General features: G+C 46.6%; 1 protein-coding gene across 3 annotated transcripts in view; it reads left to right on the top strand.

Annotated features, from left to right (window-relative positions):
- Positions 1-19,920, top strand: part of LOC116943054 (coronin-1C-like) — a 100,579-nt gene that overhangs the window by 21,014 nt on the left and 59,645 nt on the right. The window contains exon 1 of one of the 3 annotated variants that reach the window (XM_032955697.2): positions 1,883-2,571. The exons of the other annotated variants lie outside the window; for them this stretch is intronic. The gene's annotated coding sequence lies outside the window, so the exon portion shown is untranslated. Of the gene's footprint in view, positions 1-1,882; positions 2,572-19,920 lie in introns of those variants that run through there. 3 annotated transcript variants of the gene reach the window in all.

The raw sequence follows: 19,920 nt of genomic DNA, 5'->3' as shown, positions 1-19,920 counted from the left end.
ACAATTCCAAGAAATCTATCACTTGCCTTTCTCTAATCATTCTCATCAACGTTCTGTTTGTACCTGCTGCTATCCATGATACACGTATTTCTCATCTTGGCTGTTTGCTACATTCGATAAATAAACACCGACAAGCAGCCGTGGGTAACGGCAGCGCTGATTAAGGTGGTAAACAGTGGTGTTTCTCGTCGAGGTTAATTTGATGTGCGGTGTTTTTTGTGATGGGGAGCGACAGCCTAGCGGTTCGCGAGCTGCGCTATGAATCCGGCCACCCGGGTTTCGACTCCCAACAACAACAACAGCAGTGACGAATATCTGAACCGCTCCTGGGCCTTCTCGAGGTCGACTTAAATGAGTCACCTGGTGCGGTGTGTAGGAAAACATCGCCACTAGAGAGACAAAGGCGGGTCGGGCATGGTGCTGGCCACCCACCCCCTCGTGTACCGTTCCATCCTTCATAGGTGCTCTCAGCTTAACAGCACTTGCCACGACAGTCTGTTGAAGGCTGTGTGGGGGATCTTTGTCTTTGTGATTGTGGTTAGGAGTGGATGCATTAGTTATGGTAGTGGTGATAGTAGCGGGGTGGTGTGGTAGTGACGATGGTGATGATAATGGTAGAGGTGGTTTATAGTATTGATGATTGTGGTGATGGTATTGCCGTATTTATGGTAGTTCTAGTGGTGATTGTGGAGGTAAGGGAAATTATGTAGGTGGTTGATTCCATTACGTAGGTGGCAATCGCCGTTATGGTTAGAATTGTGGTGACATTGATAATGTTAGTAAAGGTGGTGGCGATGGTGGAAGATGGCAGTGGTGGCGATGTGATGATGATAATGTGCTATTATTGGTTTATATTGATGGTGATAATGGTGGTAGTGTGGTTATGGTGGCAGTGGTGGAAATGATTTTACCGGCACTGGTGGTGATAAATTCGGTGGTGACGGCAGGGTAATGGTGATGAAACTGATTTCACTGGTAATAGTTTTGGTAATGTTTATATTACAGTTGTTAGTGGTAATGGTGGTGATGACATGAGTGGCAATGGTGGTTGTTATAATATTAACACTGGTGGTGGTGTTCGTGGTAGTTGTGGTGGAGTTTGTGGTTGCTGTGGTGAAGTTTGTGGTAACTGTGGTGGTGTTCGTGGTAGTTGTGGTGGAGTTTGTGGTTGCTGTGGTGAAGTTTGTGGTAACTGTGGTGGAGTTATTGGTAACTGTGGTGGAGTTCGTGGCAAATGTGATGGTGTTAGTGGTAGCTATGGTGGAGTTCGTGATAACTGTGGTGGAGTTCGTGGTAACTGTGGTGGAGTTCGTGGTAACTGTGGTGGTGTTAGTGGTAACTGTGGTGGAGTTCGTGGTAACTGTGGTGGAGTTTGTGGTAACTGTGGTGGAGTTTGTAGTAACTGTGGTGGAGTTCGTGGTAACTGTGGTGGAGTTCGTGGTAACTGTGGTGAAGTTTGTGGTAACTGTGGTGGAGTTTGTGGTAACTGTGGTGGAGTTCGTTGTAACTGTGGTGGAGTTCGTGGTAACTGTGGTGGAGTTTGTAGTAACTGTGGTGGAGTTCGTGGTAACTGTGGTGGAGTTCGTGGTAACTGTGGTGGAGTTCGTGGTAACTGTGGTGGAGTTTGTAGTAACTGTGGTGGAGTTTGTGGTAACTGTGGTGGAGTTCGTTGTAACTGTGGTGGAGTTCGTGGTAACTGTGGTGGAGTTTGTAGTAACTGTGGTGGAGTTCGTGGTAACTGTGGTGGAGTTCGTGGTAACTGTGGTGGAGTTCGTGGTAACTGTGGTGGAGTTTGTAGTAACTGTGGTGGAGTTTGTGGTAACTGTGGTGGAGTTCGTGGTAACTGTGCTGAAGTTTGTGGTAACTGTGGTGGAGTTCGTGGTAACTGTGGTGGAGTTCGTGGTAACTGTGGTGGAGTTTTTAGTAACTGTGGTGGAGTTCGTGGTAACTGTGGTGGAGTTTGTGGTAACTGTGGTGGAGTTCGTGGTAACTGTGGTGGAGTTCGTGGTAACTGTGGTGGAGTTTGTGGTAACTGTGGTGGAGTTTGTGGTAACTGTGGTGGAGTTCGTGGTAACTGTGGTGGAGTTCGTGGTAACTGTGGTGAAGTTTGTAGTAACTGTGGTGGCGTTCGTGATAACTGTGGTGGAGTTCATGGTAACTGTGGTGGCTGTGTTCGTGGCAGCTGTGGTGGAGTTCATGGTAACTGTGGTGGCTGTGTTCGTGGTAGCTGTGGCGGAGCTCATTATAACTGTGGTGGCTGTGTTCGTGGTAGCTGTGGTGGAAGTTCGTGGTAACGCTGCCTGTGTTTGTAGTAGCTCTGGTAGACTTTGTGGTTATGCTGATGCTGGCGTCACTAATCGAGTCAGCGGTGGCTGAATGGCTGACGATGCGGCTATTTTCGACCGCCGGTTATTTCCAACGCTGCAAGGATGGAAGCAGCCGCGTCTAAACGTGGCTCAACGTGGAATGCTGTCTCTAAAGGGGACACGTAGCGCCTCTCGACTGCTCACCACTACTGTGTCTCCTACTGGACTCTTACTGCTCATCGCCAAGTCTCCACATTGCCTCAAGGTAATCATGTCTAAGGACGTGACACAAGTACTCGTACTGTTCCCTACAGATCTTGACCCAATCATAGATCAGATGTTTGTCCCGTGCGCTTCCTGGGATTTCAGTGCATTAAATATTGACGTGAGGTCGCTTCTTTACTTACGGTGCAGGGCTAAAGCATTCTGGTTTTGGGTTCGGGGTTGCAGTTAGAGAATTAGGGGCGGGGGTTTATAGTTATAGCTGAGGTTTGGGGTTAAGGTTTAGGGTTAAAGTTTAGGATTATGGCTGAGGTTTAGGATTAGGTTTATGGTTATTAATCGGGTTCATGGCTTAGGTTTGCGGCTTATGGTTTTGGCTGTCCTTCACTCGCACCTACGATAAGCATGGTTGGCTACATACAGTGAAAAATAAGTTCAAAATACACCGAGGGTTAGGGTGTATAGTCATTAGTGAGGTTCATATGTATGTATGTACTGTATTTTGAACCTCTTTCGCACCGTACATAGCCAACCGTGCTACTCGTAGGCTCATGGCTTAAGTTTGGGGGTTAGGGTTAGGATTCATGGTTAGCGTTTAGGGTTTAGAGTTATGGTTAGGCACAGTAATATGTGAGAGTGATTTTTTTAGCACAAATATGCAGAGAGAAGCAGGAGCAGTCTCGGCCAAGGTTAAATTAGTCTGTGGTGCTGTGACTTGTATGCCTTCTGGGATCAATACAACATGTACAACTTTTTTGCAAGTCACCAGTGATTGTCATTTGTTAACTATGTGTGGCGGAGAGTCTGACCCTCATCATAGGAATGTGGAATTTTCAACGATATCCCAAGGTCGCTGACAGAAATTGATCACTTACCCCATGCGCTCTTTTATGCATTGACACACTTTGACCTTGGTACGTTCAGCAGAGACTGTTGTGTTTGGTCTACAGACCGCCATCAGACAGTTATGTCAATCTATTGTCTAGAGATCCTATCAGAGACTGCTGTGTCAGTCTATTGTCTAGAGACCCTTTCAGAGACTGCTGTGTCAGTCTATTGTCTAGAGACCCTATCAGAGACTGATGTGCCAGTCTATTGTCTAGAGACCCTATCAGAGACTGCTGTGCCAGTCTATTGTCTAGAGACCCTATCAGAGACTGATGTGCCAGTCTATTGTCTAGGGACCCTATCAGAGACTGCTGTGCCAGTCTATTGTCTAGGGACCCTATCAGAGACGGCTGCGTCAGTCTATTGTCTAGAGACCCTATCAGAGACTGCTGTGTCAGTCTATTGTCTAGAGACCCTATCAGAGACTGCTGTGCCAGTCTATTGTCTAGAGACCCTTTCAGAGACTGCAGTGTCAGTCTATTGTCTAGAGACCCTATCAGAGACTGCTGTGCCAGTCTATTGTCTAGAGAACCTATCATAGACTGTTGTGTCAGTCTATTGTCTAGAGACCCTACCAGAGACTGCTGTGTCAGTCTATTGTCTAGAGACCCTATCATAGACTGCTGTGCCAGTCTAATGTCTCGAGACCCTATCAAAGACTGCTGCGTCAGTCTATTGTCTAGAGATCCTATCAGAGACTGTTGTGTCAGTCTATTGTCTAGAGACCCTATCAGAGACTGCTGTGCCAATCTATTATCTAGAGACCCTATCAGAGACTGCTGTGTCAGTCTATTGTCTAGAGACCCTATCAGAGACTGCTGTGTCAGTCTATTGTCTAGAAACCCTATCAGAGACTGCTGTGCCAATATATTGTCTAGAGACCCTATCAAAGACTGTTCTGTTGGTTTGTTTTCTAAAACCTCCAATGAATGATATCCCGATAAGGGCAAATGATGAGAATCTTCAGCCATGGTTAATCCACTTCTGGATGAAGGCCTCCCAGAGTGGTCTCATTTGTAGGTTTGTTCAGTGAATTAGCCTAAAATATGTAATCTGCATATCATTTATGCCCAAACTGCATAAACCGTGAATGCATTAAGTGTGCAATTTGATGAATGTATCGTGAACATTCACAGCTGTAGAATGTAATTCCCGGGTATGTGACTTTCTGCAACTTGTAATATACAGGAGATTTTAACAACAAATCATGTACCGTGCATACAACTCACAGTCAGTGGTGCGTTGTTAAATTCACGGAATATTGTAAGTTGCAGAAAATCACACATACTCAGGGTTCGAACTTTATCGGCATGTAAAGAAAACCTAGATGTATGTGGGCATGGATTAAAAAAAAATATCACAATGAAGTTGAATAGACCTGAAATAAATTAATGGTGCATGAAAACTATTCTTCCTTACCCCTGTGAGTTCATGAATTGTCACGACTCGAGCACGACCTGATTCAAGAGCATGCTCTTTTGCTGTCTAAGGTTTACCTTCTCATTTTATATCCCTGTCTCGTTTGTTTGGCTACGTTGACTGCGTTGTAACATTCCCACATAATGTGCATGGAACCTTCGTAAGTCATACATGATCGTTGCACATGCAATTCGATGCATGTGCGTTGAACTTCTTTCGTACCGTACATAGCCAACTGTGCTAATCGGAGGTGCGGGGGGAAGGACAACAAACTGAACACAACAAGCAGCTGTAAAGAAATGAGTTTGCAATCTACATTTTAAAGTGCATAGCTCCAGTGGCTGCCTAATATTTGAAGAGCGTTCCAGATGGCCGCAGAAGCACTTTTGAAAGCGCGCGATGCAGTGACCGTTCTTGTTCGATGACGAGCCAACGGCCGCTGCGAGGAATGACCGGGGTTTTGCGTGCGACGTTACGTGTCAGGAGAATAAGACGTTTCATTAGATTATTGATGCATCATTACGTTGATGTGATCCACAAAGGAAGAGGCGGTGGCACAGTGGATAGCACGCTGCGTTATGAACCTGGTGACGTGCATTGGAATTCTGCTCATGGCGAACTCCATTGGCGAATGAAATGCGCATCAGTCCTGCCCCCCCCTTCCCCAATCTGCCTTGACCAGTGTGGTGAAGTATGGATTAAACAAACCCCAGACGTGATGAGCTCAAGTTCGGATGGCATCATAGCAAGCAGGCATTTGACAATCGGAATCTCTCATAGAGAAGTGCAACCCTTTGTGTTTGAGAACAGTTTGCGGAAGGATATACTACAGAACTACTTCCGAGATGCCCTCAAGTGACCTCTGCCCCAGACAGCACTTTTCTACCCGCTCTGACAACGAGAATAACTTCGATTTGAAGCTTTCGTAACTGCAGGGATTCATATTCTTGGTTCTTTCGGTAAAGTCACCACGTAAGAAGGGAAACAATAAAATAATAAAAATATAAAACATAAAAATTCTCACGACGTTTCGACTGCAACACAAGCAATCATCATGAGGTGTGAAAACCAATCGCATGACAATCAAATTCGATATTATTAATTCTCAACACTGGACTTCCACCAAATTAGGTACAGAGCAAAATTTTACATGGTTGTATTTTCCCGTAGTCATTGGTGACAAGGCTGATACTATCAACTGACCACATTTGAGAACATTGGCTTCATTACAGCTGACATCGTGAATTTGGACCCAGGATCTCGGGGGGGCTGTCGGCTCAACGCTCTGACCTGATCCGTCTGGTCACCTCAATTTGGCACGCACTCAAGAGCTGCAAGCGGCTGTGTGAATCAAGTCGCTCGTAATCCCTGCGGCCAAGCGATGAGCTGGCACTGCTGAGGTCCTGGATTTGAATTATGGAAGCCGGTCGGCCAAGATTAAACCATATTTTCAGGTGAAAGTATTTGCTGATTGTCTTTTGCAACAACAACAACAACAACAACCCCCGTGTAACAATCCATTGGAGGAAGATGAATGGGACAATCTGACTTCATTGAGTCAACTCAGGGGTATTTTATACACTTTCCCTGTTGAAAATGACACCGAGTGCTTTGCATCTGAGGATACATAGTCCCCACCACTGTCGCCATCCGAAGGTTGATTTAGCAGTAAACAGTGATCAGCAAACCTGGTTACTGTGGATATGGTTACTGTTAACCGTAAATAACAATTTACCCCGTGGGAAGTCAGGGTCCATGCCTGTAAACTATGGAGGGGAGAGAGGTTGGTGGATCATGTAGATCTGTGAAACTCTCAAAAACCTTTTTCTTTGGTTCTTTCGGTAAAGTCACGTAGAATGAGAATAAAATAATAAATTGATAAAATAAAATAACACAATAAAATTCTCACGACGTTTCGGCCACAACACAAGTGGCCTTCATCAGGTGAAGGGACGTGACTGTCTGGAGGACAGCGCTGGAGCCACTTGTGTTGAAGGCCACTTGTGTTGTGGCCGAAACGTCGTGAGAATTTTATTGTGTTATTTTATTTTATTAATTTATTATTTTATTCTCATTCTACGTGACTTTACCGAAAGAACCAAAGAAGATGAATCCTTGCAGTCACGAAAACTTTAAATCGAAATTTAACCGCCTCTACGGGGAGGGATTTCACACAACCTTAAGATCATTCAACAGACTCCGGGATAAGAAGGCTCAACTAATCGAGTCTCTCACCTTTCTGAAGAGATGCCGCGACTCTAAGCTGTCTCTCTCCCCCTCATCTGTTCCGACCATGGATGAACTCGTCCGTCTGAACGGGGCCCGTAGCTATCCGTGTTGCTAAAGTTGAGGCTTAAAGGTCGCGATCTGAGCGTGGCTTTTTCACTCCAGCGCTGTCCTACCAGACAGTCTCGTCCCTTCACCTGATGAAGGCCGCTTGTGTTGTGGACCGAAACGTCGTGAGAATTTTATTGTGTTATTTTATTTTATTAATTTATTATTTTATTCTCATTCTACGTGGTGACTTTACCGAAAGAACCAAAGAAGATGAATCCTTGCAGTCACGAAAGCTTCAAATCCCAAAATACCCGCTGGGGTGTGAAGTGGCCTGGATATCCGCCGTGGTGACGATATGTTAACTACCTGGCCTGGTATACAAGAGGTTTGTGGGTTCGATCCTGACCCTGACGCCTCCTGTATATTTAGTGCTTGCCTGTTCTCCGCCGCGGTCGCGTGGATTTTCCTGTATTATGTAATTAACGTGTGATTGTCATTGTACTGTGGGGAGGCTTCAGTCCTCGTGACATAATTAGCTAATGAAGTCACACGCGGTCAACAAGTATTAATAAGCTCACACGTGCATTCCGTCGTAATAATTTATCTGCAGGGCCGTGATTCATGAGACATTTTTTGGCTCAGATTGCCACATCAGATGAAATGCCAATGTCTGTCTTTCTCAATCTCTCGTGGCGTGCAAGACCACGTTTCCTTTCAGTGACGTCGTTTCGATGTGTGTTGACGTCGCGAGTTTTCAGCAATGCATCCCCGACGCAAACCGGGGCACGTACGTACGGGTACCTTGGACTTCTTTCGCACCGTACCTAGCCAACCGGGCCCATCGCAGGTGCGCTGTTCCTTGCAGTTGGCTTGCTTCAGATGGACCAAGGCGTACGACACGCAATCTACTTAGTGGCCGTCCATAAATGACGTCACGCGATTTTGGACGATTTTGGACCCCCTCCCCACTTCGTCACACGGCGTCACAAAAAGTCAGACCCCTCCCCCCCTCAAATATGACGTCACAAAGCTCTGCCCCACCCCAAAAAATATATATAAAACATGCTTCAAATCGCTTTAAACTGTTGTCATTGTAGTGCGTATTTAATGTGGCGCTGCACTCTGATGTTGTAGGAGAAAACATTTACGAAAAAGTCTATTTAATTAAGTAGAACGTGTTGTCTATATTTATTTAAAGTTGCGCATTTTGATGTGACGTCACATTTCTCAAACCCCCCCGTCACACATCGTCACAAATGTCTGACCCCTCCCCCCCCCCTAGGTGCGTGACGTCATTTATGGACGGCCCCTTACAAGATCAGACCCCCCCCCCCTAACAAAAATATATTATATTATATACTTCACCACCTGCCAGCTTTAATCAATGACACGATTATAGTACGGGTTAATAATAATAATAATACATTGTCCCTTGTGAACTCCAAATGGGCTCAATTTGTACTCCTAATAGGATCTCAAACTGTTGGTTATTCACAGCACCGGCTACCGCTGCTGCTTATTAGCCACCCTCTGCTGTGTGTTTTTTTTGTATCGCTTAGGGAGTTCAGAGCAGCTGTTGGGCTCCGGTACAGTGGCAGTGAATGTTGTCCATGTAAAGCTCGAGCAATAATGTGAACCCATCCGGCCTCGTCTGTGTGCGTGTCCGTGTGTCTGGTTATATTTATGTGTGTGTGTCTGTGTGTGTCTCTGTGCGCTGGTGCGGTAGTGTAGCGGTTAGCGCGCTGCACTATGAACCCAGGGGTTCGATTCCCGCTCACGGCCAATACCGGTGACGATTATCTGAACCGGTCCTGGACCTCCCCTAGGTCGACTCTGCCTCAAATGCGTAACTGGTGTGGTGTGTCAACATTGCCACTAGGAAGACAAAGGTGGTCGGGCGTGGTGCTGGCCTACCCACCCCCCTCGTGTACCGTTCCGGCCTTCGTAGGTGCTCGCTAACAGCACTTGCCCCTACAGTCTGTTAAGGCTACACGGGGGAGCTTTGTCTTTATCTCTGTATTAATGTAGGTGGCTCGCTGTTCAGGCTATACTGGGGGTATCTTTGTTTTTGTTGTCTTCGTGTTCATGCGAACGGGCGCAACACGAGAAGAGATGGGTTGGTGTGGTGGTACAAGAGGATCTGGAACTGAGTGTACTTGCCAATGATTCAAAATCGGACTCTGTGGAGGAGGCTCGTGAAGGACGCTACTGGAGAGTTGGAGACAGTCGCCCTCCAGCAACAATGGAGGGCGGAGGAGCGACGCTCACAACAACAATGAGTGGAGCGCCGGGTGGTTAAAACGCAGCAAAGTTGGCATGGTAGAGGGCACAGCTGGTGCCTCTGCAGTCATCTCAGTGAGTTAACCCATGGCATTTGGGTCTGTCCCCGTGACCTTTTGTCAGCGAGCCTTCGACACTTCACTTGGACTCAAAAGTGCAGCTAGCCTGGCACAGGCTCTGTGATAACGTCACTGCGACTGAGGAGGGGCGTACGGGTTCGATTCCTAGCCATTGTTAACGTCAGTAGCGAGTGATATCTGAACCTGGCACGGTGTGGCTGTGTCGTTGTTTCTCAGGGATTGTTAGTTTAAGTGTATTTAGAGCTAGCTGTGTGTGTGTGTGGGCAAACTCATTGCTTGAGAACTGCTCTTTGTGTTTAGTTTGATGTCCTTCCCACCTTCGATTAGCACAGTTGACTACGTACGGTGTGAAAGAAGTTCAACATATATATGGCGCATTTGTAATCCGTGAATACGTGCTCCTGTCACTGCGCTCAAATTCTAGAGCGTCGGGGTTTTGCGAAACGGTTCAACGAGTGACAAGAGTGACGTGTTCGATAGAAGTTTCAATGAAAACGTTTCAGATAACCAATCAGGCTCGTCCTAAAAACTGTTCGCTGGCTCACTCACCCACCAATCTCAACACGAGCCCTGTGAACATTGCCGATAAACTGCCCCACCAAATTGAAGGGTATATTCAACACCCAGCACGGTGCACTAAATTAATCTCTCCACTTTCTCCATCATAGTTGAACCGTGACAAACAATCGTCTCTCTTCTTAATTCACTCAGCCACTACTGCCGACTTCGCGGCTGTTGCTACAGCCTCGCTAAGCGGTGCCCACTGCCTTGGAATTCTGTGCGATGTTGGGGGGGTTGATGGCGACACTGAATGGACTTTGACAATCAATCAGGGGCGGAGCCAGGATTTTGACTGGGGGGGGGGGCTGACTTCAATATTCTGAGATATCCAGTGTAATGTTTTCCAATGGGCGCCACAAATGTATGAAACAAGTTTTTATTGGATTTGAGCGCGGAGTTTATTAATAGGTCGGAGCCGCTCATGTGGCTAATAAATTCGATAAGTTCGAAAGGCTACCGCTCAAGCAGCCTGCAGGGCAGCACAAGGTGGTAGCCTGCAGGGCAGCACACAAGGTGGCAGCCTGCAGGGCAGCACACAAGGTGGTAGCCTGCAGGGCAGCGCACAAGGTGGCAGCCTGCAGGGCAGCACAAGGTGGCAGCCTGCAGGGCAGCACACGAGGTGGCAGCCTGCAGGGCAGCACAAGGTGGCAACCTGCAGGGCAGCACACATGGTGGCAGCCTGCAGGGCAGCACACAAGGTGGCAGCCTGCAGCATTTTGCAGCAGCCGGATATCCGGTTATCCCGATTACCGACTTTCCCAAAATTTCAGGGGGGGCTGAGCCCCCCCCCCAGCCCCCCTGTGGCTCCGCCCCTGCAATCAATTGAGCTATCTCGGCCAGTAAATGTTTTCTCAAAATTATTTTTTTTTCAAATTCAGTATTTTTGATTTAAAGCTTTCGTGACTGCAGTAATTCATATTCTTAGCTCTTTCGGTAAAGTCGAAACGTCGTGAGAATTTTTTTTATTGTTTTATATATATTTTATTATTTTATTGTTTCCCTTCAACGTAACTTTACCGAAAGAGCTAAGAATATAATATTCAGTATTTTTCTCAAATTACGCTATATTCTGGAATGGCTCGTGAATTCTCGGAATTGGATTGAGAGAGATAAGACATCGATGAGGGAATACATCCACAGCAGCGAAGTCATATTGAGTGTTGAAGGAAAGCTAGATCAGAATTGGATCCGAATATTTATACAGCAGGAATCCGATGAGCTATAAAGCTCTTTTTCACAGACGTCCACGAAGTGAGCTTTGGCAGGACAACATCGCTAGACGGGATGATGGCCACATTGACGGAATGGTGGGCGCCACGGTGGCGAGATGTTATCTAACTTGTTGTGGTATACAGGACGGTCGTGGGTTCGATGCCGGTTCTGACGCCTGCTCTATATTTGGAGTTTCCTTGCCCTCCCCGTGGTCGTGTGGATTTTTCTCCGGGTCCTCCCGTTTTTCTCTCCACATTTAAAATCAACATGCGATTAGACTATTTGGCTGGTATACATTTCCACATGAGATGCTACTTCCTCGCGCTATCATTTGTGGCCAGGTTGCTTCTGAAAAAGAGCCATATAGCTCAGCGGGCCTTACCTGGTAAAATAAAAAAAATACTTTATAGTTAAGTTTTTTATTTTATTTTATTTTGGCTATAGAATGACAGCTAAAGAAGAGAACACACCCGGGAGGTTGACCGCCACGGTGATGGAGCCAATGAGAACCCTTCATGTATACGAGTGAGATGGATCATCACATTGAAGACACAATCCATTCCTGTCGAATTTTGCCAGTCTTTTATTGTACTCGCGTACCTGGTAATAACTATGAAGGGCAACTGGGGCATTCGACCCTACAGTCTCGGAGATAGATGCCGGCTCACTGCCCTCCCTCAAGCTTTAGAATAAACATTGTTCCCATTTTGAACCTGAACGTTCAGTGTCTTGCTGTATGGAATTACCATAGTGGACCGCATTCTCTAAGAAATGCTTAGTCCGTGGGCTTCAACCTCGGACATCGTAAGTGCTGGCTCAGTGCTCCGTCACAGACATCAGGCCAGATGTCGCTTCCCTTGAGAGAGACATTCAGCCACCTCCACTGAAACTAAACATCCGGTGGTGGCCATGTGACCCCGTGGCGCGCTACTACAGAGTCAGAGCACCGTGTTTTCGATGTGGCCGGGTGACCCGGAGGTCAGAACGCGGAGCTGTCACCGCTCGCTGAGATCCAGGGTTTGAATTCGAGCTTTGGCCACCTGTGATTAGACTGTGTTTTCAAGTGCCATGAGTTGATGGTCTCAAATTGGTCACCAATGATGATGATGGTGCCCCCCCCCCCCCCCATCCTCGTCATTTTAAATTTGGGTTTCCACTTAATTTGGCTAAATTACAGCTCTGAGAATTAAAACAAAAAATATTGGGTGAATTTCCATGTGAGGAACACAGTAGTTCTGTTGTATGTCCTTCCGCAGACCAATTTCGAACGTGTGGCGATGCACTGGTATTACTGTTCCCTCCTGAGATGTGTGCAAACCTGGTGGCCAACTACAAGAAACGTCTGACCTCTGTGATTGCCAACAAGGGTTTTGCCACCAAGTACTAAGTCATGTTTTGCAGAGGGGGTCAAATACTTATTTCCCTCATTAAAATGCAAATCAATTTATAACATTTTTGACATGCGTTTTTCTGGGATTTTCTTCTTGTTATTCTGTCTCTCACTGTTCAAATAAACCTACCATTAAAATTATAAGACCGATCGTTTCTTTGTCAGTGGGGCAAACGTACAAAATCAGCAGGGGATCAAGTACTTTTTTTTCCCCCTCACTGTATTCGTTTAACACGTAGGCTTTCGCGACCAATATCATCCCTCTATTATGGAGGATATATTCGTGCCAACGTGAGGAGTTTCACCCCCGTCGACCATTGGTGCTGCCCTGGCTTTCCCCTGAGGACTCGTTGACGTTGTTGGTGCTGGGCTCCGATTGCCTGGTCCCGGTGAGCTGTGAGGCGGTGTTTCTGTCCCTCCTCTCTCCCATGCGTTCCCCCCCCCACCTCACCTCTACCCTATTGTTGATTTACATCGTTACCAATCATGGTTGAGATTTTACTTCATTGAGACGTTGACATTGCCGTTTCTTTTCCTTCTTTTGCTCGCGTTTTCGCGTCGCTGGCAAAACAAAAAAGAAAGCAATTAGAAATAATTCACACTCTTTGGTTCCATTCGGTAAAGTCACGTAGGCAAAAAGATAAAACAACACAAATCACGACGTTTCAGCCACGACACAAAGTGGCCTTCATCAGGTGACCGTGCTGTCACGAAGACAGCGTTGGAATTAAGAAAGTCAAGCCCGGGTCGCGTCCTTTAAGCGGTGTGGGAGGAAACCCAAACGCTTTTGACAAAAGGAATTAGCATAAAGTACTGACAAGAGCACCTAACACGGGGGAGAGCATCGCCTCGTTATATTTGTGACCGGCGTTTTAAAATAAAACATTAGGCTGGGCGTAAACAATTTTCCCTTCTCCGATGTCAGCGGCCCACCGCTCTTAATCCCTCTGTTACTTGTCCCCAAGCCGTGTGTGCCGTTTCACCTCCTCGCCTCCATGACGCAGGTGGGCCCCCTGCCACACACACGCCGATGAACTTGCCGCAGGAGACGTCCCTTACAGGCGTGTTCTCTCCCTCGGCAGCCTGCTCCCATTTGTTTGTCTTGCCCCGCAACTCCCATTGACCTTTCAAGCGTTGGTCTTAATTTGGAGAATATAAATCAGAGTCGTGGAAAACCCCCCGAAAACTGCATCGGTTTGAAATATGGCTGAATAAATGAAACAGCTTGGAAAAATGTTAAGTATCCTGCCCAGGCAAACTTCACTTTCCTTAACGATTAATAACTAAGCGGCCCACACTGGACATTTGTGAAAAAGAGCTTCATAGCTCGTCGAATTCCTCCAATCTGGTATCTAATCAATTTTTCTCACTGTCACTCTGTAAAATTTCAAGGATCCACTTCTCTCTGTGTCCTTTGTCCACCTTTTGGATAAGTATTGTTCGATTTTCTCAGTGTTCAGCAGGTCACAACAATGTTCTTATCTAAGCACAGAGAAATTGTGTTTCTCACTATTAAGTTCGGCTTTCAAAAACCATTACAACCTACTCTCTGCCATCAATTCAATGCCAGTCCAGCTCCAGTAACTGCTCAAGCTCGGTATACTGTTCACATTCTGCTGTTTTCCAGTTGTGACGAATATCTCCAAATTTATTTAACAAACTTTTTCTTATTCTTGGTTCTTTCGGTAAAGTCACCACCACGTAGAAGGGAAACAATAAAATAATAAAAATATAAAACAAAATTCTCACGACGTTTCGACTGCAACACAAGCAATCATCATCACCATCACGCCATAATAAATCATCATTTATAATTTTATTGTTTCCCTTCTACGTGACTTTACCGAAAGAACCAAGAATATGAATCCCTGCAGTCACGAAAGCTTTAAATCAAAACTTTTTCTTTGTCACTTTTGTCTTTCTCATATGCATGTTGAACTTCTTTTGCACGTTACGTAACCGACCATGCTAATCGCAGGTGTGACGAAAGGACAACAAACGAAACACAAAAAGCAGTAATAAAGAAAAGAGTTTTCCATCTTGATTTAAAAGTGCATAGCTCCAGTGGCTTCCTAACATCGGAAGGAAGAGCATTCCAGACGGCTGCAGGACCGCATGTGAAAGCGCGCGATGCAGTGAATGTCTTTGTTCGATGGCCAGCAAAAAAAATCTGCTGCGAGGATTACTGTAGTTCCCTTCGATTGGTGTATGCTCCTTGACAGGATCGGCGAGGTATTCTGGTTCATTTGCGGCAAGCACTTTGTGTGTAATGAGTGCGACCTGAAGTCTCAATAACAATGCAAAATTGTCACGTGCGCTTCCACAGTGTCCGCTCGCTCTTGAAGAGAATGACCTCGGAGGCGAGGGCAACCACACGTGACGAATGACCCCACACGCTCTGCGGTCCTCCACATATATTGAGGGGGTTATCGGGCCAGTTAATGGGTGCTTACTTGTGGGAGGAAACCAGAGTACCTGGACAAACCCCCCCCCCCCCCCCCCCCCCCACGTGTGTGAGAGAGAGAGAGAAACACGCTACCTCGTATAGATGGAACGGGCAAGAGTCCACGCTTGTACCGCCTTCTGGCGAGCCGGGGCACGGCACCTCCTTGACACCCACGGGAAGGGAGTTTCGCAGCAATTTGTGTGATCCACCAAAGAAACCCTTTCCCGCATCCACAGCGCTGGGTTACAGGCGTGGCAACTGTTCGTGGATGAGACGGTAATCCTGGTCTCTTTGAGTTCTGTCACCTGGTTAAACAAATGCAACTCGATTTGGCCGACCCCGCTGGTGCTGGCGGAACAGACCGTGATTGCGTGCGTCCGTCGTGCGTCACGCGCATCCACAAACACGTCGCTCGGTACACACAGAAGCGTTGCCATGATATCGCTTTCACGATGCGACGCGCTGCAATGTCCACATTTACGACGATGGTTGTCGCGATATCGGTCTCCCACGGCTTTGCAAATGTACAATATTTCACATATTTATCGTTTTATTTTCCCGTGCCACCCTATAACCCTCGGTAAGCATGACGACGATGGGACAACGTTGGCACATGGCTGGAACCTTTGGCCACCAACGTTGGTTCAACGTTGGTGGCCAAAATATATATATCTTTGTATACAGTACTGAGTTTTCAGTGTGAATACAGATGACTGGGAGTAAGTCGACTGCGGTTCACTTAACATAAGCGTGCCACAAGTATATCTATCCGTTACAAACTATAATGCTTCAAAGGGACCGTCTATAAATGACGTCACGCACCTGGGGGGGGGGGGGGTTGGGGGTCAGACATTTGTTTGAGAAATGTGACGTCACATCAAAATGCGCAACTTTAAATAAATATAGACAACACGTTCTACTTAATAATAGGACAATGCATATATTATCATAGTATGTTTTTTGTTTGTATTTTGACTGCAGGTATTGTGGTTAATGCAGAAATGAATCCTTGTAAAAAGGTTTCAATTTTGTTGCCAGAAAAAACGGGAAAAACCCTATTATTACATTTTGGTACTGGCAAAGGAGGTCTAATGATGTAGACGTTCTACTTAATTAAATAGACTTTATAATAAATGTTTTCTCCTACAACATCAGAGTGCAGCGCCACATTAAATACGCACTACAATGACAATAGTTTAAAGCGATTTGAAGCATGTTTTTTTTTTTTGGGGGGGGGGATGGGCAGAGCTTTGTGACGCCATATTTGAGGGGGGTCTGACTTTTGTGACGCCGTGTGACGAGGGGGGGGGTGTCAAAAATCGTCGAAAATCGCGTGACGTCATTTATGGCCGGCCCCAAAGGCACAGACTGTGTGTTACACAAAAGTGATTAAGGAATGCAATGAAATATCAAAATTACGTGAAATAATTACCTTGCTTCCAATTGCTATAATTTTATTTTTTGCAAAGCACTATTTGAATGAGTGACATCTATTTATTTGACAAAGATATTAATGAATAATTTAGCTTCATGTAAATATTTTGTCAGAAAAAAATTATACGGTGATAGTTATACCCCGATTTACGTCTCCTGCCTTTCACGCCGTTTAACGATAACACGTCGTCACTTTTACTAAACCACCACCTGAATTTCGTCGCCTCAACCGGCACCGGCACTGCTGACGTCATCCTTCCTTTCTCGTATCCGTCGCCTCAGCCCAAATGCCTCCATTGCCTACCCTGGAAATTGATTTACGTCGCTTCAATATTCGCCCTCGTACCTTTAAGGAACGCATCCCCGACATAAACGGGGGGGGTATTACTGCAGACAAGTTTTCCCTCGCTTTAATGCGGGTTTGGTTTGTGCGATTTTGCATACACACGGCTAACCTATTTCTCCCCAAAAAATCGCTATATATGCCGTTTGGATTCACTCAAACGCAGCTTTGCGGTTTCACATTTTTATCCACCATTTTAGTTTGTTTTTTTTAAAACGCATCTACCGCATAAAGCGAGTGTATATCAAAAGGACGTCCACACGGCTCGTCCTGGTAAGGGGAACTTTTTATCGCTCCGATCAACACCGACAATAACACTTATAAGGGCAGGGCACGAACACATGTTGTTGACATCCCAGACTTTTCTTCCCCCCCCTCCCCGAGAGCCCCCCGCACCCTTGTCCGACACCTCCTCATATACTCCATCCCCAAGTTCGCGCCTTTCGTGCCAAGCACCTTTCCTTAATTATCTCACTGGGTGTATTATGTTGAACTTCTTTCTCACCGTATGGAGCCAGCCGCGCATGACCCCTCCATTCAATCCTGGCTTGTTCCCTGCACGACCTCCGCATGTGCATCTGAAACAGTCAGCTCTCGATTATCCCCGGGTGAGGTGGGAGAAGGACAGCCCAGATTAGCACGGTTGGCTACATACGTTGCGAAAGAAGTTCAAAATACATAAATGCATACCACAGGAAGGGGAGTATCTAATGTAGTGACTAAAGGTGGCGAGATGTTAACCACCTCGCCTGGTATACAGGAGGTCGTGGGTTTGATACCGATCCTTACGCCTGCTGTATACTTGTAGTTTGCGGTGTCTCTCTCGCTGTGGTCGTGTGGATTTTTCTCCGGTTTTTCCCCTCCACATCTAAAAACGTGCGTTTCGAGTTTTGTGGCTGCAATACATACCCACGTGGTAAGCCACTTCGTTGAGCTCGCTGAGCTATCGTTTCTGGCCAGGTTGCTATATAGCTCAGTGGGCCTTACCTGGTAATCATTCAAATAGTCAACATAGTCAGTCAACAGGAAAGGGAAGAGAGAAGAGAACAAATGGGAAAAGAGGAAAAGGGTGGGAATAGAAAAGGGGCAATGGGAGCAAAGGGTCACACGAGTGAGTAAGCGGCTACAGCAGGGCCTGGGCGCTGCTGCATTGAGCAGTGTTTGTTTTCAAAGGGGGCGGGCAGAGCGGATGCATCCAGAGTCATGTGATTTCCGGGAGGCTTGAGCTGATGTAGAAATATACAGTAAAACCTTGGATTGCTGAGCAATAATTCGTTCCGGAAACGTGTTTTGTAATCCAAAGCACTCGTATATCCAAAGCACTCGTATGTCAGTTGTGATCACGTGACGCTCGGCAGTACAAAGCGTCTATACGGTACTACTTACTCGTATTGCAAGACCCTCGCTCGTTTATCAAATAAAAATGTATTTTAAAATGTTGCTCGTCTTGCAAAACACTCGCAGACCAAGTTACTCGCAATCCAAGGTTTTTCTGTAGATAGTCATGTGTATAGTTTACCTACAATGAATGTGGGTGAAGATGTAGCATGTGACGTCGGATTTTTAAAAAATATTTTTTGAAAGTAATCGTGCGCTGAGTCACGAATGAGAAGCAGCTATGGGAATATCTTGGAAGCTTAGCAGGGTTCGAGCCTGGATAGTGCTTGCATGGGCAAGCACCACGCATGGTTACAGGCTGCTGCGGTACAATGTTGTTACCTGATGCAGTGCCACTATAATCCATTGTTGTACCTCACTATGCCCCAACGGCTATGCTACTTGCATTTACCAACCCACTCTGACCAGCTGTCGTGAAGTTCGTCATAACAACCCTCACGGCCTGCATGGCACTGGTGATGCTCTCATCCAGCAGTGGAATGGCCAAAAGGGCCGTACTGTCTTCACGCCAGATCATATTGACGCCAGAGGGTATGTGGGTAGACTGATCTCTGCTGTATGGGGTGCGTGTAACAATTTTCCCTCCCACCTTCAGGTGAACCCTCCTGAATATGGGCCTTGTGATTCGAAATGTTTTTTTAAATATGTCTATTTATTAATTTCATGTTGTGATTCATGTAGCGGCCTATTTATGGCTGCAGGGGTCGCGTGAACCAATTGCATGGCAGCCCAGTAAACACGTAAAGCGTTGGGCCAACGTTAGTTTACGTTGGATCAACGTTGGGCCAACAGGAGCAAACGCTGGGCCAACGTTGGGCCAACTTTGGGCCAACGTTCGCCCAAACCTTGCATGGTTACTGGGAGCACATTACGAGTATAACATAAGTGTTATGCGCGCGTTTTCATGCATGTGTAGTGGCATAGCGCTGGCTGCTGGCGAAAAAGGGGATCTGCGGTGTACAGCAGCACTGATGTCAGCAGGCCATGATAGACACCAGAGGGGGACATCACGGGGAAAGGTCACAGAGGGGGGGGGGGGGTCCATCGGGAAGCCTCGGGAACCCGCTGGAAGGTTCCAGAGAGGGGGCGTGGCCAGGGCAGAGCGAGGCCACGCTGAGAGTAAAAGAGGGGCCCCTGTGGTGGACCTCGTGGCTGTTGCTGGAAGTGGGATCCCCGTCCTGCTGCTCAACATCGTCATTACCATCTCGTCATCGCCATCGTCACTGCCATCTTCACTTGATATTGCGCTGCAAGATAGTTGTTGGCTGTCTCCGTTCAGCGCCGTCGGTGTTAGACGGTTAATGTTGTGTATAGGCTAGCAACAGTAATAGTGTGTACCCACGTGGTGTTGTGTATAGGCTAGCAACAGTGATAGTGTGTACCCACGTGGTGTTGTGTATAGGCTAGCAACAGTAATAGTGTGTGCCCACGTGGTGTTGTGTATAGGCTGGCAACAGTAATAGTGTGTACCAACGTGGTGTTGTGTATAGGCTAGCAACAGTAATAGTGTGTACCCACGTGGTGTTGTGTATAGGCTAGCAACAGTAATAGTGTGTACCCACGTGGTGTTGTGTATAGGCTAGCAACAGTGATAGTGTGTACCCACGTGGTGTTGTGTAGAGGCTAGCAACAGTAAGTGTGTACCCACGTGGTGTTGTGTATAG

Source organism: Petromyzon marinus, chromosome 1, assembly GCF_048934315.1.
Source record: "Petromyzon marinus isolate PM22_M1 ecotype Great Lakes invasive population chromosome 1, UKy_Petmar_22M1.pri1.0, whole genome shotgun sequence".
NCBI lineage: Eukaryota > Metazoa > Chordata > Hyperoartia > Petromyzontiformes > Petromyzontidae > Petromyzon > Petromyzon marinus.
The sequence above is the reverse complement of the archived record's forward strand: the minus strand, read 5'-3'. Positions and strand labels throughout refer to the sequence as shown.